The following is a 10,994-nucleotide window of genomic DNA, read 5'->3' as shown; positions in this document are numbered from 1 at the left end:
CTTGGGCACAAAAAGTCGGAATCCAAAACCCACTGAAAGTCGTATAGATTTAAGTGCACTGGAGAAACTTGTTTCTCGAAAAAGATAAAGAAAATTGAAGCCCACTGAACAAGTCACGCGCTGCCACTCAACCGTTGAACCGCCACAAAGCCGGTGAACCGTTAAACCACCGCTGAACCGCTGAGCTACTGAACCACCGCTGAGCCGTTGAATCGCCGCTGAGCCGCCTCTGAAACGTTGAACTGCAAACAAGCAACAAAACCTAACAAATACGATTTCTAGATCGCATAATCAGGAACTTAAAAGAATTAGATCTAAAAGTTTTCATAAAAAAACAAAATCAAAATTCCAAAAGCTGACAAAGACGAACGAAACGATTTCAAAGATGTATTTCGAACAAATTAAAATAATTAGATCTAAAAGTCTTCATAAAAATAAATACGATTTCTAGATCTAAAAAAGTTTTCATAAAATTAAAAGGAAATTTCATACAAGGGGGTTGATTTCGCTTTGGATTCCGATCCGACGAGATTTTTGCGCTGCTTTGGATTCTGATCCGACGAGATTTTTGCGCTGCTTTGGATTCCGATCCGACGAGATTGTTGCGCTTTTGTTTGTATGGGAGGGTGAGAGAGAAGAGGGAGGGTGAGAGAGAAGAGGGAGGTGTGTGAGAGAGAGAGAGAGAGAGGCGTGAGAGAAAGAGGGCTGGTATTAATTCATTTTTTTAAAAAAAAGGCCATAGAAGGGATGTGCTTTCTTAAAAAGCGCAGCCCTTCTGTAACAGTAGGGCTGCGCTTTTTAAACAAGCGCAACCCTTCACAAAACAGGGTTGCGCTTTTCTATTAAAACGCAGCCCTACTTTAACGAAGGGCTGGTTTTATTTAAAAGTGCAGCCCTACTGTATAGAAGGGTTGCGTAATGAAGAAAGCGCAGCCCTTCTTTTTTTTTCCCCTGGTGAATTCTTGCGTCAATGGGGAGTTGGACTCTGAAAAGCATTGTTTTCTGATCATCCGCAAAGGAATCGAGTAGGGCTTATAGTTGCTGGTTGCGAATAGTGAAGGATGTAATTTTTTGCTTACTTGCTAGACTATGTAAATAGTATACTTGTGGAATTTTTTGTTTATGTTAAATTAACTATCTAAGTAATGGTTTGACTTTTTATTTAACTTTGTAATGAATGTTGGAAGCTTGGTATGAAATGAAATTTTTGGTGTTCTTTTGTCCAATTCTTATTTTATTTTATCTTCTTTTGTCCAATTTTAATTTTATTTTATCTATTTTTGTCCAATTTATATTTTATTTATGTTGTCTAAGTAAGCAAGTCTAGTAAGCAGCTTACTTTTTTTTTGCCAAGTTCTTTCATACTTTTCATGTCATATATACCAAAACAGCAAAACATAATAATACCACTTGGTTTTTATTATTACATAAGTTGTTATTGTTACAATACCGTGCAATGGTTGAGGGTTTCAAATTCAAATGAAGTGGTTGAATGAATTACGTCTGAACAAATGATATAGATCTTAATTATGTCTTGACAAATAATATTTGTTAATTACTTTGACCAAAAAAAGTGACAAATATTTTCTGTTCAAAAAATAAAATTGACCAACTAAACAATATCTGTTAAACCAGTACTTAATTACTCATTAGTGAACTTGGGTCAGAATGGTTTTGGATAGGGTTGTATTGGGTCGAAATGGTGTTGGGTCGGGTGGTACCTGGATCGGGTGGTAATCGGGTTGAGTCACAACTGGGTTGGATCATAACCAGGTTGGGTCACAAATGGGTCGATGATAGCTAGGTTGGATCACAACTGGGTCAGTCGCTAACTGGGTTGGGTCACAATTGAGTTGGGTGATAACTGGGTTGGGTCACAATTGGGTTGGGTTATAACTGAGTGGGTTTAACTGGGTCATTGACGGGTGAAGTTGGGTGCGGGTTATTTTGGGTCAGAAACAGGTTGGGTCTGGGTCGTTGTTCACGGGTTCAACTGGGCACGGGTCAACCTGGGTTGTCCCAATTCAAGTTGGGTTACCAATTCCATGGGTCAAACTGAGCACAAGTGGATTTTGGGTCGGAATAGGTCGGCTTTCCAACCGACCACTCTCAATTCGGATTAGGTTAGGTCTGGATCATATGCGAGTTCGCCCATGGGTCGGCCCAGTTTTTGACACCTTTATCTGAAACTACACACAACAAATTTAATTAAATAAACGAATTAAACGTTCCTCGGGTCAATAACTCTTTTATTCATTAGAAATAGACAATAAAATTAATCTATGTGGATGAGTTCAACTTTATTAATTACCATCACTTCATTTGTTTTTTTTTTGTCGCATTATATTGACTTTTTACTTTCACCAATACCATAAAAGTTATCATATCTTTAACAAAATGTTACTTAAAAGCTATAAAAATTGTTAAACGTCCCCCAAAATTACTTAAAATCTCTGCGAGTCCACTATTAATGAATCGAACTATTTTACCCTTTCTCTTTTTTTCACCACCCACCACCCACCACCAGCTACACCACCAGTCACCACCTTTAATGCATGGACGTTCGGGCCATGGGAAGAATGTCTTGGGCAGACGTTCCTACTCATCGCCCAAGTAAAATAAATAATTTTTGCTTTCAAGCTCGTCGGAATTTATGGAGTCGTATGCTGGTGGCAAGTCGTTCCTCCGGTAAAAGGGAGATGGTGCAGTTGTGTGGGATTGCAGGAATTCATGAGGAGGAGAGAGAAAAAAGGGGTTAGAGAAGTGAAGTTGTGTGGAGAGAAAAAGAACGACGATGGAGAGTTGGGGAAGGGTGTTGCGGCAGGCTTGGTGGTGCAGCTAGCTTCTCCGGTGGTGGTTGTGGAGTGGTGTTGCGGTGGTGCCTTGCGGCAGGCTTGGTGGTGGCAGTTTGGTAGTTGTTGTGTTTAAGAAAATAGAGGAAATAGATATGGTAAAGAGGACTAGAGGTGGGGATGGTGGTTGTGGCACGGTGGTCGTGGTGGCAGGAGGTGGATGGTGGTGGAGTAAGGTGGCAGGAGATGGCTGGTGGTGAGAGTGGTGGTTTAGGAAAAAAGAAAAGGTTATAAATGTAATTTCAATATTTTGGGGCGATTTTAAGTAATTTTGAGGCGACAATAAAAGTTCAGGGTTTCTTTTTGTTGCATCATGTTGACTTTTCACTTTCAACACCTCCATAAAAGTTATCATATCTTTAAAAGTAATAAAAATTTGATAGTATGATATAAATAAATATCATGACAAGTTATCAATATATTACTCCCTTTGTCCCATAATATAGTCTTTCTTTCTTTTTTATACGGTCTCCAAGATAAACATTTGACGGCGATGATTTCTTCAATTCCTTATCATATATAATATTAAAGGAAGAAAAATTCTGTCTACGTGTCAAGCCACCATTATTCAAAGCCTCACATTGCTCCTCGATTTCTCCTTTACATTTCATCAATCTGCCACGTGTCATTAGCCTTAAGATCTCTCATTTTCAGCTCATAATTTTAGGCGTAATTGAATTCCTTATATCCATGATTCTAGCATTTTAGGCAACAAATCAATTAGATGTTAGGATTTTAAAATTAAATCAATTACTTGCCACATAAGTGTAGCCTTTAAGGAAATAAAATCAATTATATCCCTTAACACACTGGTCATAAGCCAGTTTTTAAAATATATTTTAATTACACGATATGATAATAAAAAATTAAATCATGAGCTAATATTCAACCATGATTTTAAGAGAAACATCCTAAAATCTTAAATTTATAAAATATTCCCCCGTATTTTAATGTGTTTTTTATTTCATTTACGTACCTATTTATAGATGTATATATCACGATTAAAAGATTGTTTAAAATGTTGTAAAAAATGATTTGTATATATCATGAAATATAATTTTATATTTTATATTATTTCAACCTTAAATGCATGAAATCTGATTATTATGGATTTAATAAATTTGGAAAAAAAAAACTACTTAAAAAAAAACAATTCCCGTGCATTATGCACAAGTCCAAATCATATCTCAAACGTATAACTTCTTGCCATAAAGTAGAAGGGACAGGCGAAAAAAATAGAAAATACAGAAAAATTATTTTGTTGGGAAAAAATTATAGTACGAAGTGACATGTGTTTCTTGTGTAACTTTTAGTAATATAATATAGATCGTAATCTACATAATATATATGACTTTACACAAGATACCATGAAGTACAAAAACAACTATTAGATGTAATTAAGTATACCTAAAATAGTATTGAACTTCAAACATATTGAAAAAAAAATGAAAATTATGCGTACAATCTACAAGGGTCTAAAGCAATATGTTCAAAATGTAATTTTTCGACAAGTTAAAACTAATTGTTTCCAACTATTATATCTAGATGAATAATAAAATTTACTGGTAAAAGCGGTAACTTTTAATCTTAAATGGATCACTTCTAGATTGAGAAAACTGATGTATTTGTGACAAAAACTTACCCTCAAGTAAAAATAATTTACTGTATATTTTTGGTACTAAAAAATTTGTATAAATAAAAAAGTCAATCGATATTTTTTTTAGTTTTCTAATCAACAAAAAACTTCTCGTGCATTTTACCATGACATTTAGTTACATCAATCATTGAACACACGGGTCATAAGTCGGTTTTAAAATATATTTTTAATTACACGACATTATTATAATAATTCATGAGCTACTATTCAACCATGATTTTATGCGAAACATCCTAAAATCTTTAATTTATAAAATATCCCCCCAAGGTGGAGCGTTGGAGTATTTTTATTGATCGGTCATATGGGCACGGGTTGGACATCCAATTGCTTTGATTTGAATTATCCGGATGATACCTTATACTTAAGATGTAAAAAGTAGGTCCGATTTTATTGCCAAATAAGAAATAAAAAGATGTTTTGTTAAAAAAATATATGTCACACCATGACTATGATCAGAGGTTACATATAACAATAACAACTTAATTTTTAGTCTCGAAGTGGTCTAAGGTGGGCTAATATGAATCATCTTAACAAATAATATCCATGACCAATACATACAAATTTTTTTTTTTTAAAAACAGAGTTAGGGGCTGTTCTCTTTAGCATAAACAACTGAACTGAATTGAACTGAACTGAATTAAATTATAACTAATAATAATGATAATAATTTAGGAATTGAATTGAACTGAAAATAAGTTGGGAAGAACAGTACCCTAAAGTAAGAGAAGTAAGACAAGAGACAATATATGAAACAAGAAATTAAATAAGGTAAAAAAAAAGTGAAAACCAACATAGAGGGTCGGTTCACTTCAACTTATTTTGACAAAACTATGACGATATAAGTTCGAAAAAATTTAGATGATTAGGTGATCCAACGGGCTGTCAGCCCTCTAATTATTGAAATTTCCTTGGCCAATAGTACATTCAGACATTAATTTTATGATTGTTCTCTCTCCAATTTATTGTATATATATTAATATTATTATTTTATTGTGTCTAAGAGGGTTTAACCTTAGGATCACTCAAAATTTTCCCACGCTCTTACATTCAAATGAAACAAAAATTATAATAATCCACTTATGAACTTACGCTTGATATTAATATCATTTTTAAAGAAAATGTACACTTTGAATTTGGCCCATTCTATATAAAAATTCTAAAATAAAGGATTAGCAGAGAGAGTGAAACATGGCCCATGTGCTTAAATTATAAAATATAGCTTTCTTTAATGAGTTTCGAGACACTAATTGAGAAGGTGAATCAACAAAAATGAGTTAATTATATATCAAAAGTGGGATTTATAAGTATTCAATTTTAGTTGGTCTATAAGAGAGTAAAACTGTCGTTGAAAGATCATAAGTTATCGAATTAGAAAAGTTGTTAATTTGCCTATGCACTTTATTTTGACAGCTTCTTTTTTTTTGATGTAAAAGATAATATTGAAATGTAAATCATATGGAGAACTTATAAAACACACATACATTATACAAGTATTGTATATTTATATTTGTTTACTATACAAAATTATCATTTTCTAAACATTCTTAATATTAAAATTGTGGTGGCTTAATATATTTTAAAATTGTTTTTAGGAAGAAACTAATGAGTAAGGATTATTTCGAGTAGCAACGGGGAATAAGGTATTTAGGCAAAAAAGTAAAGTGGAAACCCCGTATGATACTCATTACGTCAGATGGAACGGGGAATAAGGTATGATACAATATATCATCGAAATTGTGGTAATTTCAAGTAGCAACGGGAATAAGGTATTTATACCCCATATGGTACTTATTCCGTCAGTTGGAACAAAATTTGTTATGATGTTTCAAAAAAGACAGTTTTTTCCGCCATGTGTTAAAAGTCAAGGACAATCCGTATCACATGATAGGTTTATATTTCCCGAGACCAGTTCTTAGTCATGGCTAATTTTATGTAGCCATTTATTAGTCACGAGTAAAAATTGCCTAATAGTACTAATTTATGAGAAACATGGGAAGTCTAACACTTTAAGGCCATTTCGAGTAAAAAATGAAGACTGTAGAGTGGAGAGGGTTTCAAGACAATTGACCCCTAAGTGGTTAGTGGGATAAGACCAAGTTCGTGCAACTTTTCTCCCTTTTTGAAGCAGTTGAGATCATTAATTTACCTTTGTCATCTCAACCCTTAGATGATGGCTTTGTGGGCTACGCCAAAATTGGTATATTATATTCAATTATGTCATCACTTTATTAATTTTTCAAAGAATTCCCATACATAAGTTATTAGCGGTTCAATTGTATAGAAAGTGTGGAGAAAATATGAAATTTCAAAGTTCCTCTTAAGGTGTTGTTGGCTTTGCTTATGACTATGTTATACAACCTCCGTTCTTTTTCTACTGCAACAATTGAGTAATTTTCACGTTTGCCAATGCACTATTTTAACTATTAATATCTTTAATTATTTTTTAGTAAAAGTATACAAAATTGATATTCTGAAAGTATATATCGAGACGAATCTAACAAGACCCCAGATGACAATATTTTTTCTTACATAAAAATCATAATGTGTAGTGAAAGGTTATGATGGTGAATGGATAGTGTAAAAATCTCATTTTGCAATATTATAAAAATAGAATGGAGGGAGTATCTTCTTAATAAATTTTGTTTTGCACTAAAAAGAAGTCTTCAAAACATATGAGTATTATTTATATGTTAAACAACTTTATAATTAATTAATATAAAGGTGTTTATCTCTTAAACACAAAGTTTTTTTTTATCAAGTTAACGTAAGAATCGTTTACAAGTTTTCATTATAGCTGATACATATACATTGTTATTATACTAAATAGTTCCCGTGCATTATGCACGGGCCTAAAACCTAGTTAACAAAAAAATATAAAAAGTTAATATCTATACTAATATATTAAAAGGCGTGCGCGAACAAGAAACGGTGCCACGTGGCGCTCTCCCTAAGGGAGTTTTACTCCATGTAATCCACAACAATAAAAAAGATTAGAAATTGCATAGTATAGGATTTGATCTCAAGACCTCAATAAGATATACTAAAGTCTTAACCATTAGACCAAATATCATTTAGTGTTATCATCTTAAATTATAATATTAACAAATGAAATTTTTTTCTTACCCGGGGCGTAGCCCGGGCATAATAACTAAACATTGAGGCGATTCTAACAAGATCCCACATGAATATACTTTTTTAATATATACCAATGAGAATATTTGGTCAAAGATTTTAAAGTTTGAACTCAAAAGAGAGAAACTAGCATTATATTATAGGACGGATGGAGTATTATATAAATTTATATTATGCCCCACAAAAGCTACCAATATCTTTAATAATATCTTACCTATTAATTTGTTTTCATATATTAGTAAATAGAAAAAAGTATTCAAAGAAGATTATTTGCAATCACGGAAAAACATCAATCTAGTACCATTAATAAATAATCTTATACTTTTTACTAATTTGTAGTGGTAATCCACCATCATACTCACAGCAAAAGACCTCCATTGAGCTGTGATATGATACTACTCCATCTTTTTGAAAAGAATTTTTAGGATATTTTGATATGCATGCATGATATTTGACGTCGAATTGTGATTGTGAATTACTTTTAATTATTAGGTAAAAATATAATATTATTATAGTATTATTATAGACAAGTTTAATGACATACTCCCTCCGTCTCATAATATAAGTCATGATTCTGTTTTTACGCGAGAATTAAGGTTAAGTGGAATCATGTTTTATTTGAATAAAAAAAATTATTTTTATTGAGAAACACTTGCATTTGTTTTTTTCTTTTTAACAAAAAATGAAAACTATCATTTAATGTTGCATGGTTTAATGTGTAGAGGAGTTCAATGGGATAAAAGATTTCATTTTGTCATTAATCATGGTGCATTGGAAGTTGAAATTATGATGACATTTTGGGAATTAAACTATTTTCATGAAGGTATTTTGGGAATAATAATTATTGATTGAAAATAGAAATAAGACTTATATTTTGATACACCTTATAAGGAAACAGGACTTATATTATGGGACGGAGGGAGTATTTTTTATAATTTTTATTTGTCATATTATAAGTAAAATTTGTAGTCAAAATAATTTCTATAAAATAAACATTTCTTTGTTCCATAATCAGAACGAAGAATAATTACTAGGGAAAAGACCATTATATTGCTCCAAAGTTTTAGAAGATATTATCGTCCATTCTCGTCAACCAATGTAATATGTTTGCATGGTCCAATATTAATAAATGAAGCAATGGAGTCATTTGTTGGTGGACTGGTACTATGCTGGCACTTGTGTTGCAAGCCTGCAAGGGGCCAAGAAATATGTCCAATAAATTAAAGTTGTCTGCAGGCTGCAGCTTCCAGCATACTTCATCCTTCTTGAGAATGTGAACTTGGTGTGTAAGCTGCATATTTCATTGGTCTTGTGAATTGTGATTTTTGATTTTGTCTTTGTTTCATGTGCTTCTCTCTCTCACGTAGTTGATTGTAGTAGTAGCAAACATGGTCTGTCTCATTTACCGCACTTATTGGACTTTCGGTTCAATAGACAATACTCACTTAACCTAATTATTTAAGAATATGTCCGTTAGCTAGCTGCTAGATAGTATGACTATCTTGTTCATTAAGCTATTCTTGCGGTACAGTGTATAAATTTGACTTAAGCAGTGGAAAATAGACACTTTATGAAGTTTTTATTGATTTGTCCTATCTTCTATCCTAAGGCTATGTTCAGTTCACCTGAAATTTTCTGATCTGAACTTATCTGATCTGATCTGATCTGAACTTATTTTTTCTGATCTGATCTGATCTGAACTTATTTTTTCTGATCTGATCTGATCTGATCTGAACTTATTTTTTCAACAAGATCTTATCTTTTATAAAATATATTATTACTATTATATTATTACTTTGTAAATCATGCAATACATTATAAGATCTTCTTTATAGTGTTACTATTATTATCATTTTATTTCTATTACAACTTTTATTATTAATAATAATTATTATTATTATCATTATTATAAGAACAACAATCATAATTATTATTATTACTAAAAATAATTATATAACTCAAGTCATTATTTTATAAGAGCACTTATACAATGTTTCACACTTTCCCTTAAAAAAAAGTTTCACACTTGAGAAGTCGGCAAACTGAACTCTTTTTTTTTCCATATAAAATAGAACAAGATATACAAACAACTATGACTTGAGCAAAAAATAAATAAATATCGTGCAACTTCAAATAGCTAGAGAGATTTGGAATTCGGTAAGAAGAGGTATACCGAATCTAAATTTATAATTTGTATGTCACACTTAGCTTATTTTGAAATGTAATTCGAAATTAGTAGTTTCATTGTCATGAATTTGAGATATCATATTTTATATATTTCTTATTTTTGCGTCAATCTTATGTTCTTAACATGTGGCTTTTAATTTTCTATTATTTAATAACAACAAAATAACTTAATATAATAATAGCAATGACATTTATAATGGTAACAACAAGATTAATAATAATTACCAATATTAATAATTAATAAGTACAACAACAACAATAATAATTCTTTTGAACAAATGTACTAGTAAATAATAATACCCCCTTTGTATTTCTTTATCTTTGTCACTTAGAATCTTGACACTATTCACAATTTGAGATAATCTTTTAGATTTTTCTTAATATATAAGAAAAAATATAGTCATGTGGGGTCTTGTTTGATTCGTCTCAATGAGTACTTTATTAATATTCAATTATTATAATTTTTATTAATATGTAGTGAAAGATATTTAATAATAATAAGTTTTTAAAAATAAGCATGATATGATCTGAACTGATCTGATCTGATCTGATCTGGTCTGATCTGATCTGATCTGATCTGATCTGATCTGATCTGATCTGAACTTATTTTTTCTGATCTGATCTGATCTGAACTTATTTTTTCTGATCTGATCTGATCTGATCTGATTAGATCTGAAATAAGCAAAAATAAGGTGAACTAAACATAGCCTAAGTAGAGCTCATCATATGTCGAGTCGAGGCAGACTTTTGTCAAAGAAAGTGGTCCGACTAGGATCATGGAATATAACTGGGGTTATATTTGAGAAAATTAAGGTTGCTGGCTGCATCTGATTTATTATATTAAAGGCGTTTTTAGATAAGAAACGGTGTTATATATATGACTCTAGTTTTTAGAGTATTTTCTTCAAGTAAACACACGTCATAAAAATTAGAAAACGCATGTTATAAGATTTGATCTCATGACTTTAATAAGTTGATGTACTAAACAGGGGTGTGGATCTAAGGGGTGACCTATCTGGGTCATGGCCCATCCCAAGATCCAAAACGCGTACATATATGTGGCATATTGAACACATACACTGGAGAGATGTTTGAGCTCAGTTGGTTTCGATTTCTATTAGATACAAGCATACAACAACTTTTTGCATTGCATTTTTGTCATTTTC

This window comes from Beta vulgaris, chromosome 8 (genome assembly GCF_026745355.1).
Source record: "Beta vulgaris subsp. vulgaris cultivar EL10 chromosome 8, EL10.2, whole genome shotgun sequence".
In the NCBI taxonomy this organism is placed as follows: domain Eukaryota; kingdom Viridiplantae; phylum Streptophyta; class Magnoliopsida; order Caryophyllales; family Amaranthaceae; genus Beta; species Beta vulgaris.
The sequence above is the reverse complement of the archived record's forward strand: the minus strand, read 5'-3'. Positions refer to the sequence as shown.